The sequence below is a fragment of the Pinus tabuliformis genome, chromosome 1_2, assembly GCF_031772625.1.
Source record: "Pinus tabuliformis cultivar Carrire ecotype Pingquan chromosome 1_2, CPIR1, whole genome shotgun sequence".
Taxonomy (NCBI): Eukaryota; Viridiplantae; Streptophyta; class Pinopsida; order Pinales; family Pinaceae; genus Pinus; species Pinus tabuliformis.
The window spans coordinates 111661949-111686133 of NC_142298.1; the positions used below are offsets into that span (position 1 = coordinate 111661949).

A 24185-nucleotide genomic window follows, 5' to 3' on the forward strand; every position below is an offset into this window, starting at 1 on the left:
GACTGTATTATTGCGGTCCAAAAATGCCACAACTGTCAAGTGTTTGATCGCAAGATGCGCGCACCACCTGCTCCTCTCCACCCTATAATTTCCGTTGGTCCTTTTGCTAAATGGGGTATCAATTTTATTACATGTAACCCTCACTCGGCCGGGGGGCATGCGTATATCATCCTTGCGGTTGATTATTTTACTAAGTGGGCCGAGGCGATGCCTACATTCGAGGCAGACGGCAAGACAGCTGCGATTTTTGTATTCAATCACATTATTGCTAGGTTTGGTGTCCCACAAGCGATAATCACTGACCATGGGTGCCATTTTCGAAACGTTATGATGACAGAACTTACAGGCCAACTTGGTTTGCGTCACGATAGCTCAACTTCTTATTATCCACAAGCCAACGGTCTGGTTGAGTCCATCAACAAAGTTTTAGTTATCATAATCCGACGAATCATTGGTATTCATCGGTCGAATTGGCACAACATGTTATTTTCCGCGCTTTGGGCGTACCGAACCTCAGTGAAAACATCAACAGGGTTCACTCCTTTCCAACTAGTTTATGGTTTGGAAGTTGTGCTGCCCATTGAATGCGAAATCCCGTCACTTCAAATGGCTGTCGAATTACTTCCAGCTACTTCCGAAGAGGAGAAGCGTCTATTATACTTAGCTCAATTAGATGAGACTCGACGTGATGCTGCTTTAGCAATCGAGACTCACGCAAAACGGATGAAAGCTCAGTATGATCGCAACGTGACCCCTCGAAATGTTTCGAAAGGAGACCTAGTGCTATTATATGATCAAGCTAATGATAAATTAGGTGCTGGAAAATTCGTTCCTATGTGGCATGGGCCCTACATTGTCAAGCGAAAGCTAGCAAAAGGGGCCTATGAGCTGGTAGATTTTGACGGGCACTCTTTGGGTAAACCCAGAAATGGACTTTACCTAAAGAGGTATTATGCTTAAATGATGGGTATGGAGATTTAGTTAGGTTAGATTTTTCTTTCTAGCTGGTGTGTTTATTAGTATAGACAGTGTGCCTAGCTTAGAGAGTGTGTTTTTCGTCGTTATTTTGGCTTATCTTGGTTTTACTCTTGATATTGTAGATGTCCACGCCTCTCCAAACGTACATTGGATTTGCTGATGGTGCTTGTCGTAGTACACGGAATATCTCTTCCGCAGCTTGGGTTATCTATTCGCCCTCTGACGAGTTAGTTTCTATGGATGGAGTGAGCCTCGGTCAAACAACAAACAACATTGCAGAATACAGTGCAGTGATTGAATTATTGTCTGAATCTATTTCGTTTGGGATTCGGAGTTTGATAGTGAGGTTAGATTCTGAACTCGTTGTATTACAACTTAATAGAGTACATGCCATTAGAAATCCAGTGTTATTAAGGTTATTTTTGAGAGTGCGCCTCTTGGAACGTGAATTTGATTACATTGAATATCAGCATATTCCAAGGTCATTAAATACATTAGCAGATGCAATTGCTTCTCGAATGTTAGACATAAATTTGTGATAATCATACATGTAAATTTAAAAACATTTCATCACACATGTTTAACAAGATAAGCCGGTAATAATGATATATATAGATAGGAGTGTGTCAAAAAATACATCGTCTTCGATCATAGGTTGAAAAACACCTTATGATCGGCAAAAATGATAAGTACAAAAACCAAAATGTCACATGTGTCTACAAAAGTGACCAGCCAGTCACTGGTGGTGCTCTCTATACGACACCACTGCACGCGCTACCCTACACAAGAACCTCCTAAAAGGTCCTGGGACTGCGACCACATAGCGCTGAAGTCTGATAGGGATATCATCTATAGTCATCTCTGGTATGTCCGCCGTAAGACACTCTAGGTCCTGTTCCAACTCGGCTAAGGTCTCTGCAGCTGCATCCTGTGGGGCCGGTGCTGGTGCAACTGGTACTCTCCTCTCGAAAGGCCGGAGATTGGCCGGACACTGTGGACCTACATCTGCATTTTGAAAATTGTCACTGTCAGTTTTGAGACGATATAAAAACAAAAAAAAAGTAAATAATTTAAAAACTTGTGGAAAATGAAGTACCTGTGTCATCCCACTGTTCTCCCGGTGGAAGAATCATGTCCGGATCTCTGCGAAAATCAACTCCGGCATACAGAAAATCCTGAATCGAAAAGACCTGGTTCTCTAACCAGTGAAAATACTCCGGTCTAAATCGGACAACCTCCATGCCCTCGTCAGGATGACGGGCCATCACCGCAACCCATCGCATCAACTTAGGCTCTCGGGGAGGCCTAACCTCAACAGTGAGCTGCTGTGGGATCAGCATCGGAACCCTCTCTAGGGCAAAACTCACAACTAAGGGCCCATAACCAAAAGTCTTCAGTTGTCCGTTTTTGGTCCTAGTCAGTTGGCAATGTGCAAAGTGGCAGCCCCACAAAGTCTGGTAACTGTAAAGGCAATTACCATGAGTTCAGGTCGGGATATCTTTTTGATTTCTATCCCCTTATCCTGGTTTTGGTTATTACACCACTCTAGTCGGAGACTAGCAATGGACTGGCCACCCAGCCTAGTCCCGGACAGAGTCAATTGTTCGCCCCTCTTGGGCAAACCAGTGAGGAAGTAAATATCAGAGGGCTCTATCTCGAGCTGGTGCCCTCCAATGTAGAAGCACTGATCCTGAACGTTCCACCTTTCGACCAGCCACTCTAGAAAGTTCACCCGGGCCCTCATGCCAGGTATGGCCCAGTATTTGTAAAGACCGCATGCCTTCAAAGCATCAATGGAAGGTTGATGATTAATTGCGGCCAAATCAACATCTTCATGCTCTCTCTCGCGCCAATCAAGCATGGTGGGCAATCTACACACCATAAAACATCTGTTAGAGTCCATAAAATTGAAAGTTTTTGGTTCATTTTGGAGCAATGGAAGTTTCAAAATGCTTTCCGCGGGGTACGCAGCCCACCTTTAGAGACAGAGCGTATGTACGCAGGGTCTCTTAAGGCAAGCTGCGTACGCCTGGCATTTTCCCAATGGAGAAAATGTCGGGGTACGCAGGTCACCCATGGGGCACCTGCGTACCCCGAAAAGCGGACCTTGAAACCCCCAAGGTCTCCAAAAAATAAAACTAAAGCCTAAAAACAAATTCTAAATGGATGGAAATGAAGAGGGGAATGTTGTAGAATACCTGATGAGACGGCGTTCGGTTTCAACGGTCGGATTCTCCGCAGTGTCCACGGGAAGTTTCTTGCCAAAAGCCCTTTTTCTCTCCTCAACAGTGAAATGGTAAAAATGAAATGGTAAAACCCCTTTTTTATAGGTTTTTTGAGTAAATGAATGTCAAATTTGTTTATTTTCCACCATGAAAAGGTATTTTTCAAGTATTTTTATCTATCTTTAAACAGGTATGAGTAATGTGTTGGTTTTTGTGCAGGATAAAAGGATTTTTAGTGAAAATTGTCATTTTTCACAAACAAAAATATCAGAGTCATCTTTTAAGCCCTTTTCTGACTCCTAAAACATGAAAAGATTACCGAGCATCTCTTTTACACTCGTTAAAATGGAATTAAAAGACGGTCCCCTTATAGCCCTTTTTCTGACCGTAAAAACAGGAAAAGATTGCCGGATTTTTGTCGTTTCAAAATTCGATACTGGAAATAAAACAACGTGTCCTTGATCGCTTTTTACTTTTTAGGTCAAAGACACTAATCATGAAAGTACTCCTTGGTCGCAAGACTAAGCGGTTCTCTCAAGTATTATTTTATACTTTTTCGGGCTTGGGAGACACAACTTTACAAAAAATTTCAAACCTGGAGTCTTCTTAAGTTTTTCAGACTCTCTAAAAATGAAAAATGCCGAGTTTCTCCTATACTAGACTTGTTAAAATTTCACAGTAAAGGACCTGTTCGATTACAAACAGGAACGTACCACTCCTTCTTAGGGTTCGAATCAAAACTAAGTTGGACTCATCCGAAGGATGAGCTTATAATCAAGCATATGTTATCCTCCTCAAGCTTGTAAAAAATAAAGAGGTACTTGCCAGAAATGGTGGGGGAAAAGAGAGAAAAATGAGCCTATTTGTTATCCTTTGTCTCAGAAGAAGCCTTATCACCACTCTTGAACACGACACTTTTCATTCACCTGGGTTGGGAAATCCTTTGCCTCACAGTTGATCAAACCACATTGAAAGTCTTCAGCCGGGCATTAACTTTGGGTCAAATGTCACCAAGCCATCTGTTGTGTCATTATGTGTTCAAGAGGTCTCTGCAAATAAAACATTCATCTGCAAAATGCCCGTCATCCATCTCGACCATCCCTGAGTCAGTCCTTACAGCTACATTTCTTCAACTTGATCTATGATTTCGTGTTGTGGGCTTGCCTGCAACGGGTCGCTTTCTATCGACATCAGCACATTATCTAGAAAGATGACCTAGAAATCGTCAGTATCTTGAAGTCTGCATGCATCAATGGCAGGTTTCTCGCCTTTGACGACAGTTTACATCATTGACTTTCGATCGAAGGATTCCGTGAAATGTTCGACATCAACTCATTCATTCACATCTCATGGATTGTACTGGGTACTTTGAGAACCATTGACATCACTGGTGGTCTCTCTCACGCTTGTTAACAGTTTACATCATTGACTGGTAATCAAGTGGTTTCTACCATGTTCGACATCAACCCATTTATTCGCATGGATAGAATCGTACCTGTTCAGGAAGTAGAAATGAAGACCCTGGATCTAGTTTCCACCATCCAGGCTGCGAGGAGTTTTGTATTCATTATACAGTAGGCTAATCATAAACAGATGGCTGCGTCCATACTGTATCTACAAAAGTCTATGATTATGATGTACTGCAAAATCATTCCTGTATCATAGCAGTAGTTAGTTTGTTAGTTAAAGTTTTTGATCTGAGTATGGGAATGCCTACCTCAGCGATGATATGATCTTATGTATTTTGTGTTGAATACTTGCAGGTTTCGACTGGGTTCTCCACAAGATAATCCTTGAAATGATAAAGTACTTCACCCTTCCTAGATAATATGAAACCCTAATCTACTACAGGCTTCACACTTTAGGGGGCAATCTGTTACACTAAAATTTGTCACCATGACTATTTGCAGTTAGTATGGCTCCATCAACTATCATACTATCCTCCTTGGCAAGTCTCATACCTCTGCTCTCCATGTCAAACTCCAAGAAAGAGAGAAAGTCTTTAAAAATCTATATATCTCTGGGTACGCAGTTTCTCTTAGCCTTACCTGCGTGTACGCATCCCAAGTTCACAATACCTGCGTACTTGTACGCTCTGTCTGTAAAGCAATGGGTGCGTACTCTTGTAAAGGTCAAAAGGCGCAAGTTTCACTCCAAAAAAGTTACTTGTGGTCATTTCTAGAGCATTCTAGAAGCTTGTTTGACGTGTATGGAGAGCCTCCAGATGGTTCATGTATCCCTATCAAAGAGGAACTTATCCCATCAAGAGGGGAGCTATCCCATCCAAAGAGGGGCTTATCCCATTGATGGTGGACCTGAATAACTTCCTATAGAGCACTATAAATACAGGCATTGGGCCAGAGGGAGGAGAGGTTGAAAGCTGAACATTCCTAAGGGTAGATGCTGCTGCAATTAGGACTCCCATATAGAGCTTGAGAGGAGAGATTCCCATCCTTTCCTAGCCTTATTTGGAAGTGGGTGACCTGATCAAAGTAAAGGAAAACTCTTGCTGGACCCTAGGAGGGACTTGCACAACACCAAGGCTCAGGTTGTAATGGTTTCTTTTGTTTCCACTTAATACAAATGAACTCATTTTTCTCAACAGATTGTTATTCATGATTTGTTTCATATACTCCTTGGTCTGTATGATGGATATGTATTATTTTATGAGTTCATCAGGTGCTATTTAATCTTTTGGCTTGTTAGTGAATGTAGGTTTCGAAGAGAAGGAGGAGCTCATCTGGATCGGCAAGGCTGGACTACTACAAAGCGTTGGACTAAAGGTATGTTATTATCACTTGATTACTTGTATTCTTAATGCATATTTAGAGAAAGGTAGTGTTTATTTGTCTTGTTTGTCACTAGAAAGCCTTAGCTTCTAGGGAGGTCGGTTTTGTCCGCATTATCAACTCTTTCCGCATGACACAAACTATATGCATCATGGATACATTTATCACCAAACAACAATTAGTAAATTTGTGCACATTACAGGTATTGCAGGCTATCAAATAACACAAGTAAATCTGTAACTACGCAGGTAATTCTCACTACTTAGTAGCAAACATACAACCATGAATAAGAGTGAAACCGACAGCTTCATTACACTATTTCAGAGGGAGAAAGAACATACATGAAGTGATATACATAGGAGAAAAACATACTGTGCATTGCTCTGATTGGAATCACCAAAGAGTTTCATTAATCCTCAAAATGAGTCCAATTCAACAGTCCATTACATTTAGAAATACATAGCTCAAGTCCCTCATGAATAGGAAAATAGAACCAAAAGTGGAATCATAGAATTTGGACCCCACAGGTGTAGAATTATAGAACCAATATTAAGTGTTTCTTCCCTCTTTTTATAAGGAGAGGGAGAGCTTTAACAACCAGTTACAAAATGTCTCAGCTAGAGCTCTAGTTGTCTGATCAACTAACTATCTTGATGTATTATAACTCGACTGCCCGAATGATTACCATAAGAATTTGATTCCTTTAAGAATAAAAGAGGAAAAAGGAAAACTGAATGATGAACAGAGAAATTATGGCCTCTGCTCAGGCCATGTCTCTACCTTAATGTGCCTCTCTTGGTGCTCGATCGGTTCCCGTCACTTTCACCTTACTTGCTTAATTTGCCACTCATTGGAGATGGGAGAAATCACTAGTGATGGCCGTAGTGATGTTCTAAACACACATGCCGACTCATCTTATTTGTTAGCACCTGTATCATGCTATCAGAGTGTGATATGCATCATAAATCAACCACGATGTAATATCATGGATTATTCTGATCGTATTCTTAATACATAAGAACTTTACGAGGCACCGATCTTCGATTTCTTTAGGCCCCATTTTCTTTGAGCCCTTCTTGCATTACTTCACAAAAGAGAAAGGGTTGTGACCATCAACTTAGTCTTCCGGGGCTGAGGATTTTTATTTGCTTTTCGAGGGTTGTTTTGTCGTGTTAATTTCTTAGTGCCTTAACTCTTACGACCACGCGCCCTATATCGAAGATCCTCTACATTGGAGGTTTCGAATAGTGGCTTTTACTTTGGAGCTGCGACATGTTTGCAATCTTAGATTGTGATAGGCCTTTGGTACTCGACCTCTAGCTCTGCCCTTGGTCCCTCATGCCCTTTGTGACCGTGGGGCTAGCCCCACTATCAGAGACCCCTAATTGGAAGTCTTCAATCAGAGGTTTTGATTTTTCCAGTGTTACAAAATTCCTATTAGCGACCTCTAGGAAAAGAAAAAATGTACTCCAGGGAGAATCTAGAGGAATAATTTCCTCACCTCATTTAGTAAATATTTTGGGGATCGAAGACTCCCTAAGTGGGGAGATATTATCTACATCATATCATTATATTATTTTTCATCTATATCAATGATTTTATAGTGGAAGAATTGGAGGATTTAGCTTCTAATATCATTTTAATAGCAGGTCCTAGTCTAGAAAATTGGGGTTTGAAACCTCCCGAAGCCATTTTGAGACATCAAATGTAATTTTTTTTGGATAAAACCTTATTTTCTTATGAAACTACTTCTTAATGGTGATCTACACTTAGATAATTTTCGAACAGTGCAATAATCATGTCAATTAGAATTTGTATGCAAAATTTATGCCTTGCACAAGTTGACCTACCATGTTGACCACCATGGTATGAGAGGATTCCATGTCATCCCACATTGCTCACGCATATGGGGCTATCGACATGTGGAATTTCAAGAATTTATAGAAGATCCAAAACATAACTCTAATTGAGTGATGAAGAGGTCAAAACCTTACCCGTAGATGGCTATCGAGTAATGTTAAATACCGATCTACTAAGAGGAAAAGGGGTTTCTATATATGAGAGATAACTAGAATTGGATAATATTCCATTAGAGAAAGTTTATTTTAATAAAATTAGATGATTCTTGGTTTCATATTCCTTTCATATTCACCTATCACTAGTACAAAATGAGAGATTAGTGACTATGTGACTAAAAAAGCTAGTCACCACAATTATCTCAAGTGAATTACTACTAGATTTGAGAAATTGTAAGTGACCCAAATAAAAACGAATAACTTAAATAACTAATTTAGTCTAGGGATAAAATATACAACTATATAATAAGTGACTCAACTAAAAATAACTAACTTAAATAACTAATTTAGTCTAGGAATAAAATATATGACTACATAATAAGTGACAAATTAAAAAATTATTAACATAAAATACTATTATAGTCCAAGAATAAAAATATGACCAACTAGCAAGTACAAGAAGTATATGAATTAGTCATTTATGCTAGTCATTTATAATTGTGTCACTTGGAAATTGAAAATTGCAATTTTGATACTGAAGTGTTACATTTCACTAATTTCTAACACTAGAAATGGATTTAGAGACCCCGAATCCATCTACAGTGTTAAAATTTAGAGACAAAGGGGTCTCTAAGTCCATTTAGAGTGTTAAAATTTACAGGCTCCTTTAAGGGGGTCTCTAAATCCATCTGCAATGTTAAAATTTAGGTAGATGGATTCAACGACCCCCTTAAAGGGGTCTATGAATTCCATCTATAATGCTAAAATTATAACAATTTTTTACAGTATACAGTATAAGTTTACAAGATATAATAGTTTTATACACCCTTTGGAAGGAGGCACAAGAAGAGAGTTTGAAAATACTATAGAATGGTTTTAAGGGTTAATAAGAATTTTTTCCTCACATCTTAAAGAGATGACACACTATTTGTTGTGGGGTTTTTGTGGTGTTGTTACATACCATGGTTGATTATTACACTAAATTCATAGAGACAATGATTTTATTAATTTGAATTCAAAGTATGTTGATTTAAACTTGGTCAATTAATATAAATCTAGATTAATACAAAGCCAGATACATGCATTACAAAAATATGCACAAATTCTAATAGTGCATTCACATTCTTAGAATGTGCACACATTATTATTAGAAAACCATACATAATAATAATTATTGTGGCTCTTTATGTAGAATAATATGTCATGGCTCCCATATCCAAGTTAAAATCTAAATATCCCTTAAAGAGTATCTATGTGGTTGTTTGAGGGTTACTTCTTGTGTGAGGTACCTAGAGTCAGATGATAACTACAACGTTTCACATAGTTTGAGCTACCTAGCCTAGTTTTGGTTAAGACATGGTAGTTAAGTGAAACACATGCGATACAAGTGGTTGGTGGTCATGCTTAACTAGTAAGGTCACGTTGAAGATGCTTGGTGAGAATGTTTCTTGAGTTGTATTGGACACTCAAGTGCAATTAAAATTCTAGCCCCATGACAAATGGTTTTAAATCTATGTTTGAATGAAAAATTTTGGAATTGTTCTTCACTATCCACACCCATTTCATTGGAGAAGCTAATCGGGTTGTATTCATGAGGATGTTAACAATTCAAGTTGGGAGGAATGTAAGGACCTTCCTCAAGGTGCCACTACAAATGTTTTCCTATATAACGTTCTAAGGAAACATGATAAAGAGTGCATGAATAGTTTATATGTTTCTTATCCCTCATGACCAACTAGCAATGATCCCTGAGACATTTAGGATGATGTACTAGTTTGGTGTGGACTAGGAGGATGAAGGATGTCTAGCCTAAGAAGGATGTATGATCAATGAAGTGTTGCAACACAAATTCACCAAAGCATAACACAATCTAGCAATGTGTTTGATAGTGTGTTAGCCATGGAAAGGAATCATCGTTGATGAGTGTATTGAATATAAGTGGAAGCTTGTTTCCACTAGGTACACAACCTTAGAGAATTGTAAGAAATTGATCTAGATGGAGACAACATAGTCTTACACTAGGTGGTTAGTTATTCAAGTGTGTTGGCTTGAGGGAGGAAGTGAAAAGTTGTTTATGTGTGAGCGGTGATGATACAACATCACCTATAATGAAACAAGCACTACAACATTTACTATAGTTTAAGGTGCCTAAGTTGGGTTTGGTTAGGACATTTTATCTAGGCATAGTTCGAGTGATACAAGAGGTTGATGGTCATGCACAACTAGTAATGTCATGTCAATGCCATAAAAAACTAGGCTTCTTGAGTGGTATTAGATTCTTAATTGGATTGAAAAGTTTACCCTCATGACAAATGGTATCAAAACCATGTTTAAATGAAATAATTACAAAGTGTATCTTCACCATCAATTCCCTATCCATTAGAGAAGCCAATGGAGCCATGTTGATGAAGATGCCAACAATTAAAGTGGGGGGAGAATGAAAGGATCTTACTTGAGGTGCCATTAGAAATGGCACAATGGATGGCATGTCAGGTAAACATGACTAAGAGTGGACAATGAGTTTATATGTTTGGTATAATTTTGAGTGACTTAGGTTGTTTCATGAGACAATTAGGATGGTGTACTAGTTTCTTGTGGACTGGGAAATCCCCTTAATAGGGGTTGATCATTGATAAAGCATTGTAACACAAGCTTAGGGGAGGATGATGTAAATTGGAAATGTGTTGAATAATGTGTTAGCCATGGAAAGGAAACATCATTGATGAGTGAAATATAAGTGGAATCTTGTTTCCATTAGGTACATGATTGTTGAGGACTACAACAGGTTGGTCTTGATGGAGACAACACAATTCTATATTGGGTGGCTAGTTGTTCAAGAGTGCTTGGCTTAAAGGAGGTGGTAGAATGTTGCCTATGGTTTGGTGGTGATGATTTAGCATAACTTACCACTAAATGGACATTTCAACATTTTTTATAATTTAAGGTGCTTCCCTTGGGTTCAATTGAAACGTGTTGGTTAAGCATAGATTGTTATGCCTAACTAGAAAAGTCTATCAATGTTATGCAATGACTAAATTTTTATAATTATATAGCATGCTTAAATAGTGACTAAATTTTTATAATAATATAGCATGCTTAAATAATGATTAATTTTTTTTTTTTTTAATAATTATATAGGAATGTTTTAAAATAAAATAAAAATTTTAACATTGTGACCCCTCTCTCTTACTCTCTTCTTCGTTTTCTTCTTTTGTTTTTCTTTTTAAATAATCATAACTTACTTTTATACCAACCTAGATCCATCTCAATTAGAGAGCTACTAAGCACTTAGAGGGATCAAATTTCTTTTCACTCTAAAAGAGATTTGCATCTCAAGATATTTGATCCCTCTTGGTGCTTGGTAGATCTAGAGGTAAAATGTATCTAGGGTAGTTTAATTATTAATTATAATTTTATTTTATTTTATTTATTTATTTATTTTATTTTTTTTAAATTGGGACAAAATGTTTAACAAAACATTACAACATCTCTATCTATGTTGGGCTTTTATTTATATTTATATTTCATTTTGTTTATTTTTACCGAGTCAAAATGTTTAACGAGACATTACACTTTTAACTAGACATGGTAACATCTCTACCATAAAGGTTAGAAAGCCTCTAGTCACAATTAAAAGTGGAAGAGCTAAATTTATCCCAATAAATTAAAAACCTAAAAAATTAAAAAAACTAATAAAATAATATTAAAAATGATTTTTTAATTGAAATTTGTCCCAATAAATTAAAAACCTAAGAAATTAAAAAACTAATAAAATAATATTAGGAATGATCTTTTCATTTAAATTTCTTGCCTTTCCCTCTCTTCCATTAATGACTTAGTCGATATCTTACTCGTCTCAACGTTATTTCTTGCATAGAGTGTGGAGAGATGTATCTGACCTCTCGACTGACAGGGATAGGGGGTGAGGTACGAACTCGCTCAACTGAGGTATGAGGGAGAAGGTAATTCCCAGTGCCAAGCCTAGTTGACCCAACTTTATTACTAGGAAATGTGTTTTATCGCTTGGTTCAGGATGCTCATTATAGATTACTCATTTGGGTTAAAGATTTTTTATAGTGTTTCTTATAAGAGCCAACTTTCCTAATATGAAATGAATTTTATTGCTACTTATATCATGTTATATCTCCCTGAATCACACACTTACACGAATCCATATCCCCTGTTTTGGGACTCACCTCAACCATTCGTGTCTCTAATGTCGTTGGCTACTTTGAGTTGGGTGGAAAATAGGTAAGAAAGAAGTTTTTTAAGAAGAAAAAATAAAATAGTAGTAGAATTGTTGTTATTCATGGCTCTTGTTGTGGTGGAACAAGGAGTTGTGACCAAAACCCTACTTGTAAAATTTATCTAGGTTTTGCGAGAAATATATACCTATTGGTTCCATATTTTCTCCATTGAGCCAGTCTTCCCGAGGACCCAACCGTCGAAAGGGATTTGAGGAGAAAAAAGCACGATAAAAAATGTTACAGAGGACCAAAAATCAATGTCTACTTCCCAGGGTGAATCCTTACACCATGCGACCCCTACAACTGTTCCTAGCAAAAAGTCATCAATCATAAGAATTGTTCTTATATTAATTCGTTTGTCTTGATTATTCACATTCATGGCCAGCCATTGGGCCAATACATTGAAGGAATACATATTTATTCAGAGTCCCCCATGCTCTTCTTCCTCGTTCAATATTTAATGGAAGTTTATGCCATGCAGGCGACTTCTGCTATGGAAACTTGGTACTACAATCTGACCAGAGATGACTTGAGGCTCTCGCACCAATATCACCCCAACTGCCACGTTTCTCCTCACCATTAGCAAGAGCTTGGGGTTCTTGTATATGAGTTGGATGTTGATAACTATGAAAACAACCCTGACCTTGAAAACATCAAGAAACAACGAAATTACAACTATTCAGATATATTGACGGTTGAAGACCTCTCATTGCTCCGTTGAACCTTTGTGGGCCAGAATTAGAAATTACAGAGATTGTTCTTGTCTCTTTCCAAAAGGTGCCACTTCCAATCTTCCTAATCCACAAGAATTTACTAATTTTGAGAATGCACTCGGGTCTTAAGTGAGATAATCTCCAAAGAGTAGTAGTCCAAGAGTACTTGAGATGCACCCATAGAGGAAACAATTGGAAAAGGGAAGGATTGAGACTCCATTTATAGAAGGACTCTCCTTGATACGCAGCCTGCCTGAGAACCCAATTAAATAAATAGATATCGTGTGTTTTTTTATGACTCCTAACCTTAGAATTCATGAATGTTGGTTGCAATTCATTCCAATTCCATGCTTTCAGAGTTGAACTCAATGTCATTTACACATAATTTCACATGGAGAAACCCATCTGGAATGGTATGTTTCATACGAGGGAATGATATGAAGGACCAAATGTGATCAAAGACATAAGCCTTGAAGATTATGAAGGAAAGATAAAAAAACTTCTTCACTGAGCACCTCTCTGCCTAGGAGGAGATTTGATTTGTTTTGGAAGGAGGAGGTTACTTTGACAGCCAAGAAAACAATGAGAAATGGATACGCTTCCACATAAAGAAAGGACATCTCATAGTCCTCCCATCGGGCATGTGCCACCGATTTACCCTCGATACCATCAATTATGTCAAGGTGATGAAGTTATTCATGGGGTTGCCCTGTTGGACACAACATCAATGACCCATTGATGACATGGAATCCAGGAAGAATTACCTTCCAAAGGTGTTGAAAAACAATGTGGCTGCAACACAGAGAACCATTTTATTAAATAATCTATTTTTACTGTGATTTTTATTTGAAAAAAAATCATCTGTTTGTCCCTATACTAGTTGTTTTTCCACTTTTATTGTGTACATGCATTCCTAAGGTTTGAAGCCATTTCATTGTTTAATGCTTCAGAGTAAGACATATAATAATTATTTATTTAGGATCATGTTTTGTGTGCAGGGATTTGAAGACAGAAGCAAATCTCTGCTAGAAGGAAGAAGAGAGGCGTCTCGAAGAAGAGGAGAAGAAGAAGGTAAATTCTTGTATTTTACTATCTTTTTTTTTAGCTCTTCATTACTGATATCTATTACGTTGAATTAGGACAATTTGTCATAATTATAATTTGTTATTCAAGTTTACTTTGACATTTACTAGAAAATGATCCCCACAACTGTAATAACCCTGGTGAAAAATCCATGTAATAAAAGTTAATAAAGGCAAAAATAATAACCATGGTTGATGGGACATTTATTCCAAGCTGAATGTTGGGCACGACATCCTAAGGGGTGTTCATTTGGTTGTTTATGGCTAAGGAAATTGGCAAAGGCAATGGCTAAGGATTTGGAAAGGAAAAATGGCATGTTTGGCACATTTATTTATATAAATAATGGAAATTAGGAGAAAAAGGAGGTGAAAGGTCACAGGTTGCATGTGAGGAGGAAATTGTTGAGAAATGGCAAAAAGAAATTCTAGTTTAATTTATCCTCGAATTAAACTGAGAATTAAAATCGAATTCTAATTTCATAGCAACTTGTAAGTAGTTAACTAAGTTTAATTAACTTAATTAGCTTAGGAATTTTGAGTTCAAAGTCATTTTGAAGTCATGTGTATGTTCTCCATAAATGTTAGGGGTCTGATGTGAGTTTAAATTGAGTTGGAAATTAGATCACTCAGTTTACTGAGCTAAGTTAAGTTAAATTAGTTCCAAACTGTTTATGGAACTAATAGAGAGTTAATAGTCAGTTGGTGCACTAGTGCATCCACAAGTGTCACTCTAGTTAACTTGTGATGGTCGAGCTATACATTTGCTGCTATATTGGCCACCTCACAAATGGTCACGCTCCATCATTAAGATTACACTCCTGGGACAAATGTGAATACGAATTGGTTCAATTACAGACATGCGATGATGATTGGGAAAGGTGGTGGTTTAGATAATGATTCAATGTAATGGTCATGCGAGGTCGGATATGAGGTAAGGCCATCATTGACATGTGATGAGTCTTTCAAGAAGAGGTATGTATTGGATTTCGGGAGAATCGTACCATCCCACATTCACTTCATGATCTCACATAAGGCGTACTTAGTACTCATTAAAAAGATGAGATTTCATAACCTAAAATATCTTTGTACTTAAGAGATTTCTTCCTAATTTAGTAAATGATAAAACAAAGTGTTAACCATAATAAAAATTATTGAATGCCATGATCTACAGGTGGTGCAGTCATTCTCCTTGTATAATTTTTTTATGAAACAAAGATAATATTTTCAATACACATTTTTGCACCAGATGTTCCTGTACTATATTTGCATTGAGACCATTGTTCCTGCACCAGAACATGTGTTTTCATAATTGGGCGCGCTCAGCGGTGCAGATTCTTGTACTAAATGTGCCTGAATTGAACATGCTTGCACTAAACATGCTTGCACTTAAACATGCCTGCACTTGAACATGCCTACATTGAACATGCTTGCACTCGAACACACATTCCTACACCAAGGATATTTGTATCATATTTGGAAAGAGAAAGGGAACCAAAAAAATTCTGATAGGATATAATTCATAGGCTGGATTTGAAAAAATTGCTAGATATACAAGGGAGGTTTTATTCACCAGCCTTTGGTGCTGATATATGCCTTCCGATTTGACTTGTGAGTTCATATCAGATCCTGTAATCGATCCATGAGGGAAAAAAGAAGTCGGAAAAAGGGTTAATTTTAGAACGGGAAGGAAATTATGATAGGGAATTCAAGAGTGAGATCACCAAGAGGGACAAATCGAAAAGGGATTTTGGGGAAAATTTTCAAGGGGAAAAGAGGGAAATACGAAATCAGATAGGGAAAGTTTCATTGAAGAAAGGGATGGTAAACTTCATGGGATAAGAAGAGGAAAATAAAGGTTTTTTTTTATGAAAATAAGAATAGAAGAAGAGCATAATTTCACCTGAAATATGCATGTATAATTTTGATCCGAAAAGTAAATACAACGAGAATTGAGTGTTTCTTGGACAAAAATTTCCATGCCAGCTATCCCAAACTTGGATAAGGGCTCAGTTCCTACACTAGAACCTGCTTCTTCTTGGTGACAGTCAACACATCTAAAAATCAAGCAACATTCCCATTTTATTAGAACTTGATCTTCCTGCCAGCAAGTTGGTTTTTAGGTTGATCCTTCTGCAATCATGTCAGTAAAACTGATTTTCACAATCACAGGAAAATATTTTTTTCTTTACCTTTTTTTTTAATTTATTATTATTTTTTGGATTTTGTTTAAACTTTATTTCAAGAGAGAATAAATCAGATCACAATGGGCTGGCATAGCCACCTACCAACTGAATTTTAGACTGCTGCTACACTTGCTGCATGAAATCTTCCTTTGTGATGGGCTGAAAGTATGCTTTAAGCCTATGCCTATTCACAAGGAAAACTGAATTTCGCCCATCAATAGTTTTGACTTCTACAACCCCATTGTCAAAAACTTGAATTACCTCATATGGTCCCATCCAACGAGGATGTTACTTCCCATTAAAATTTTTAAATCTAGATTCATAGAGAAGTACCCAATCACCTGGTTGGAATTGTTTCTTCTTGATAAACTTGTCATGCCATTTCTTGCATTACTGCTGCACTAAAATATTTTGTTGAATAACATCCCTCTGAAATTAATCCAACTCATTTAACTGCAATAGACGTTGATGTTGTGCTTCCAAGGGATCCAAACCTTATTGAACTGTAGTTCTGTAAGTCTCTATCTGAAATTCAATCGACAAAATGACTTGTTTTTCGTACACCAGCTCATATGGTGTATGCCCCGTGCTATTCCTCCAAGTGGTTCGATAAGCCCATAAGGATTCAAGAAATTAGCTAGCCCAATCCTTCTTGTGCATGTTTACTATTTTGGTGAGGATGGATTCGATCACCTTGTTTGTAGATTCCACTTGGCCATTTTCTTGCAAGTGGCACAGTGTAGATTTCCTGTGCCGAATCTTATATTGCTTCATGACTTCCTATACCAAGTTAGAACATATTGTAGTTCATTGTCATAAACAATTTCTCTAGGAACACTGAATCTAGTAAAAATTTTATTAAATAGAAAATCAACAACAACTTTGTTAGTGGCACAAGAAACAACTTTAGACTTTACCCATTTAGTAACAAAATTAGTACAAACCAAGATATGATTTTTATTTAAGGAAGTGGGGTTTATGGGTCCTACGAAATCAATAACCCATTTTTCAAAGGGCTCAATCATAACTTTGAGGATAGAAAGGCATTTCATTGGCTTGAACAGGTTGACCCATCTGTTGACAGCTATCACAATGTCTAACATATTGCTTGGCATCCTTAAACAAAGAAGGCCAAAAATAGCTAGTGCGTAAAATTTTATATGTAGTTCGTTTATCAGTGAAGTGGACACCGTAAGGTTCATCATGGGAAGATTTTAAGATATCAAACATTTCTTCCTTTCTCACACATCTACAAATAACAAGATCTAGTCTAATGTAAAAGAGGTCTCCCTGTATCCAAGAATATGAAGCATTTTTTTGAATGATATTCCACTTTTCACGAGCAGATAAGTGAGGTGGTGTTTTTCAGGTGACTAAATAATTTGCTATGTAAGAAAACCATGGGGATTTTTTTGACATAGAAAAAATATGTTCGTCAGGGAAATCATCATCAACAGGAATTAATTCACCAGGATTATTTAATCTAGAAAGATAATCAGCTACAACATTAGACTTTCTTGGTCTATCAATAATTGTAACATTGAATTCCTGTAATAAAAGCAACCACCTAGTCTCTCTACCGCTAGTTAAAGTTTTATTCATTAAATATTTTATAGTAGAATGATTAGTATGCACATAAACTTTATATCATGTAATGTAATGTCTGAATTTATTAATAGAAAAAATAAATGCTAAAAATTCTTTCTCAGTCACTGTATAGTTAAATTCGACAGATGACAAATTTTTACTGATGTAATAAATAACATAGGATTGCTTATTCTCTTCTTGTCCTAAAGCCGCACCAATGGCAGTTTCTGAGGAATTAGAGAAAATGTGAAATGGTAGGGATCAGTTTGGTCCTCTCAAAACTGGTGCCTGTACTAATTTTTCCTTCAATGTCTCAAATGATTGCTGGCAAGCCGTGAACCATGAGAATTCACTATCCTTAGCTAATAATCGAAAAAGGGGGGTAGAAATCTTGGAAAAATTCTCAATGAATCTCTGGTAATAACCAGCATGTTCGAGGAAGCCTCTCACTTCCCTTTGTGTTTTGGGTGCAGGCAGACGAAAAATAACTTCAACTTTAGTGGGGTCTACCTAGATACCTTTGTCAGAAATCAAATGACCAAGAACCACTCCTTTACATAGTAATCTACATTTTGTATCACTTCAAAGCAAGATGAGCCTCTTGGCAATGTAAAAGCACTTTTTCTAGATTTTTAAGAGCTTCATCAAATGAGTTACCAAACACAAAAAAAACATCCATATAAATCTCAACACATTCAAGATCAGCAAAAATAGCGAGCACAACCCTCTGAAAGGTGGTGGGTGCATTACACAACCCGAAAAGAAGCACTCGATACTAAAATGTACTCCAAGGGCATGTAAAGGTAGTTTTGAATTGATCTGAGGGCACGAGATGTATTTGGTTATACCCACTAAAGCCATATAAAAATGAAAAGTACTTTTTACCGGCAAGGGTATCTAGCACCTGATCGATGAAAGGAAGGGGAAAGTACTCCTTGAGAGTGGCTTTGTTTAATTCTCAGTAATCAATGCAAATACGCCATCTCCCATCTTTTTTACAGACTATCACTAATGGAGAGACCCACTGACTGTCAGAAATGGGATAGATGAAATTAGCGTCTAAGAGTTTTTGTAATTATTCTTTAACAATATCTCTTAGCAGGAGATTCATTCGTCTTTGGGGTTGTCAGATAGGTCGGGATCCCTCCTAAATATAGATATGATGAGTACAAGTCTCAGGTGGAATTCCTTTCATGTCTGCATAACTCCAAGTGAATGCATCCAAGTGATCTCACAACAAGGTAACAACCTGCTCTTGCTGAGATGAATCCAGGTCTGAGCTAATGTGTAGATATTTTCCTTGACTAATTTCAACAAGAGTTGTCTTGGTCTCAAGAGTATAGGAAGATGATGCTATAGTATGGGATGTGGAAGGTTGGGAATCAAAATTTTCTTGAAAATCCAGACTAAAGATCTGATGAAGTGTGTCAAAGTTAGTTATAGTGTCTAAAATGTTCAAGAAATCTCGTAATTCACCCTCCTAGGTAGAATCAGTGTGATGATGAATTAAAGAAACAGATCAGGTCTCCTCATCACTGTTGTCATAATCTAACCATAAAGTGTCCTTGAGTTCCCGAATAGATCTAGAAGGTGGATATAAGGTGACCTTTTTTGTAGAATCTCCATGTGAAATGTACATATCACTAGAGCGACATCCAATATAAGCATCAACCGTGGCAACCATGGTCGTCCCAAAATAAAAGGATGTCCTTCCACTAGATTCTTTGGCTGAAGCACAATGAAATCCACAGGGTATTTCCATGAATCTATAGAGTCAACCACATCACCATATCATCCAATACTCCATCGGGCTTGATTTTAGATCTGTCTGCAAGTTCAAGAACGGTGGGTGTAGCACGAATATGGTCCAACCCAAGTTGTTCCATGGTTTTCCTGGTCATAACATTGATGGTCGCCCCAAGTCTATTAATAAATTAGAGACAAGGATATCACCTATCTGGACAGAAACAACTGGGTTTCCAGGATTTGTATATTTCTCCATTGATATGCATCATATCATTAACTTAGTTGCTCTATCAACAAACTGAATGGTCCAAGGTTCTTCTCTTTTCCTCCTTGGATTTTTAAGACATAACTCCCTAATAATCTTTGTGTAGATGGAAATTTATCCAATAACATAAAGTAAAGGATCCTTTATGCAAATATTCCTTACCTATGAAGCTAGAGTGGATTCGGGTTCACTCTTCTCCATCGCCAACCTCTCTAAAAGGGTGGATGGTTTGAAGAAGATGGTGAATTTGAAGGTACGAGAATGGGCTAAATGGTGACATTGTTTTTCGAATGATCAATATTTTCCTCCTCATTTTTCTCCTCAATGATCACCATGGGTTGTTTTTGTTTTTTTTGTTTAACTACCCTTCCCGATATCAATTGAAGCTCATTTATCCCAACTGGAAAAGTTCGATAGGTAGGAGGAGGGGACGAGCCAACTAAGTGAATAAGTTGTACCACCTTATTATTAAGATTTGGTATCAGTTGAGTAGGTAGTTTAGGTGGTCTAAATGGTGGTGGAAAAGGCAATGGTGGCATTGGTTGACTCTGCTAAGGTAGAGAGGTAAAAGATGGTTGTGACATATGGTGCAGTGCATATGAAGGAGGATATGATGGCATCTGAGCAGGATAGGAATGATATGAATGGTTTAGCCCTCTCCATCCTTGTTGCCAAGGTTGAGAGGATTATCCATGGTGAAAATGGTTTCCGTGCTACCAATGTTGAGAGTGATTATTATTATGATTGGAATATGGAGGTGCATTATAACCATAAAAATGTGGTTCATGAACCATACCTGCACCTACCTGTGGCCAGTTTCTTCGCGCTTCCATGACATGTAATGGCTCAAGTTCAGAATGCTCTCCTTCAAATGAAGCTTTTAATCTAGGTATGGAGGGGAATTCCTTAGTGGCATGGTTCTCTACACATATCACACATTTATTAGCACTCTTTATATCAGTAGGACACTCTCTTAAAGGATGCTTTTTCCTACATTTTGGACAAAAAATAAACAATGACTCTTGTTATTTTTTTAGTTTTTGCTGAAATTTCAAAGAGTATATTTGTTTCCTAACAGTATTCATTATTTCAATTTTCATATTGTCCATTTTATTCTCCAAGCCAATAATCATAGCATCTGTAGATCCCAGTTTGTTAGTTTTGCTTCGACCTCCTCTAGTGGATCTAGATTGATTTCGTGAGAACTTCCTGCACAAGTCACAAATTTGTTCAAAAGTTTTCTGAGCAATATCTCCTTGTCCTAAAAAATTCAAATTATTTCTAGAATCCTTAGTAATCCCTTGTAGGAACAAGGTTCGAATGGTACTTAAATCAAATTTGTGTTTGGACCTTTGGAGTATATACAAAAATCTCTCTAAGTAGTCCTCCAAAATCTCATCATCACCTTGTACAATGGTGAATATCTCATCCTGCATTTCTCTAGTTTTACAATATTCCTGATATTTATTCAGAAACACTCTCTTCATTTTCTCCCAAAAACTTATAGTCTTTCCTCCTAGTCCCATGAACCAGCGCAAGGCTGAATATTTGAGAGTTGCAGGAAACAATTTTACTTTATGGGCATCTGAAGAATAATCATAACTCCTACATAGTATATCAAACTCAAATAGGAGTGAATCAGGGTCTTCATGCACCTTACCATGAAAATGTGGAAGAGTTGAGGGTGAAATATTCTTCATTTGTACATTCACCTTAGAATTCACTATTGGAAATCCAAAAGTGGACTTCTCTTCATTTACCTGATTCTCACCTGTCCCCTCTGCATGGTCTTCATGATAAACCATTATTGTGCCTCCAATCAAACCACTTCCAGAAGATGAAGGTTTACTATTGCTGAATTGGAATTTAGATCACCGTTAGCCTCCTTCTTCCTGTTCTTGGGTTGTGTCACACCTGAATCACTGTTTCCAGAATCCAAGTGGACCGTTCCAGCGTGATGAGTTTGGGTCTGCTTAGACATTCTACCTGCAAAAGAAGGTCCAATATAAGAAGAGTTTTCATATTTTTTCAGTGTTTCATCGGCCCTTATTTGGCTTCAAATCCCTACCTTTCTTAGACATTCATTTTAAAAATCAAACCCCAAAAAATAAAATTCAATTGCTGTAAAGAAAAGAATCTGTCAATTGCTACATAGAACAAAAAATAAGCACTTGTAAAATCCTTAAAACAATAGAAGCATAGTGCAAAAAAAAAATAGAAGACTTACCCCTATTGCAGAAAACGGAAATTTCTTACCAATTTCAAAGCGCTTCCCTAGCAATGGTGCTAAAATGTTAGGGCAAGAATTTCGGTTAAGCAGACTCCTTCAACACTTAATTATCAACCCGAGGGTTTCGTAAACTTAGAGGCGATGCATAGGAAATGCCATAAATGATATGAACTTTTCCCAACTATATTCCTACATCCTTAATTACAATTTGATGGAATTGAAAATAAAATATTACCCAAAAATTTACACTAAAGAAATTCTAGTGCTGGAATATAAAAGAAAGTACTTTTGCGAAGAAATAAACAAAGGAACTTTCGAACTCTTGTAAGAAATCCTGATTAATTGAAATGTAAATCTATGTCTATCATCAATATATTTGTATGTCAGATGAATAATTGGACACTTGAAGATATCTGAATTATTTATAGATTTTTCTCCTTGCACTGAGCTATTATTCCTGTACTCCAACAATATTCTTACACTAGTATCCGAATGAAGTTTACATGCTGGAAGTATATTTTACACTTGTACTGAAGATTGCTGTCCTCATGCAGGGGCTCTAAGTCTTAAGACTAGAGCACTCTGTTCCTGTATTAGGATATTGATTCCTGTACCAGAACAATGATTCCTACACCAAGTTTTCAAATTTCTTTCATAAAAGAATAAAGAGTGTGTTAACTTAAGAAAATAATTTGCAAAGGTGAATAGAACTTTGAAATAGATTTCACAAACAAAAATATGCTTCAACCCACTTAACTTCAAAATAAGAATTAACTTCGAAAGTCAAAGCACACTTTTCTTCAATCAAGGAACTCTTTCATGCAACTAAAAAAATCATCTAACTGTGACAACAGGCTTTATCCCTGTAATAGTTATTCACATAAATCTGTTTTGCCTTTTTATTTTATTTTTAATTCCGAAAGGTTCACTTTGAATAATTAGATGTGAAGTTTGATCCTTTCCTTAAAAGTGTAAAGTGCAGGTACAAATTAATGCGTTATAACAACGTTCATTCCTTAATTACCAAAGCATATTCAATCCAGAATATCAAGAATACTTCTAAAAGATGAACACTGACTTGTAGAAATGCCTCAAGCTCCTTATGATAGAAAAGAATGAAAGGCTTTGTTGTAATGAACCAAAGGCATCAAATTGCAGAACTGTAAATGCACTAGTGCAGGAATAATGTGCTTGCACGATCCAGGAATAAATAATACTAAGCTTCAAAAAGAAAGATTACAAAAATGTGAGATCAAACTTAGTTAAACATGCACACCACGGATCCGTCACACAATGGCTATAAATGAAATTGAACCTGGACTTTGTGAAAGAATAGAAGCATCTACTTAATTCACTCCTTGCATTAAAACGAAATCAACACACCTTTAACGAGAAAGAAGAATGTGAGGGAGAACGAGCTGGGTTGGTTGGGCCCGAGCTAACCAACTCGTTTCCCTGTTTAAGAAACTTGGAAACTCAGCTCTCAGCAACGCATAAAAATAGAATTAAAATACAGGATTGAAATAACATGGCACAGTCCCTTTATATTAAATCAACAAATGTACACGATGAAATCGAATCTAGCCCAGAACGAGGGTGATACCAGCAAAATTACAAAATACCACAGTTACAGTAGCATTGCTATCGCTATCACTCGCTACCATTTTCTATCTGAATCCTACATTATATACATCCCTTTAGGCCTATGACTGTAAGAAAGTTGCATTTAGCATTACGATCTAAGCCTTTCGACTATAACGAAATAAAAACAACATTACATTCTAAGCCTTTCGGCTATAACAAAACCCTAAACTTAAGAATTCGGCCAGCAACCTGATCTCTATCATATCCCCGAATTATCTCCGCTCCGAGCCCAACTTGAGGTGACTGATTTGAATGAGATGTCTGCGTTAGGTAGTGAGCTGTCAGGGAAGTTTAGGATTCACCAATGGTGCAGGAATCCTACCTGCACTCGACCATGCTAAAGAAATGATTAATACGTTGCTTACCAAATAATTTAGGAAAAAGGATATTAGTTGCAAAGAATATTAAAGGTATAAAATCTATAAAAATAGTTAATTAAGTACATTGAATGTAACCCTTAAATATGGAATATAAAGCTAGT

The 24185-nt window shown here is 37.0% G+C and overlaps 1 pseudogene; it reads left to right on the forward strand.

The window, feature by feature from the left end:
* The first annotated feature begins 12714 nt into the window (after positions 1-12714).
* On the forward strand, positions 12715-13806 carry LOC149204749 (uncharacterized; annotated as a pseudogene).
* Positions 13807-24185: the final 10379 nt, after the last annotated feature.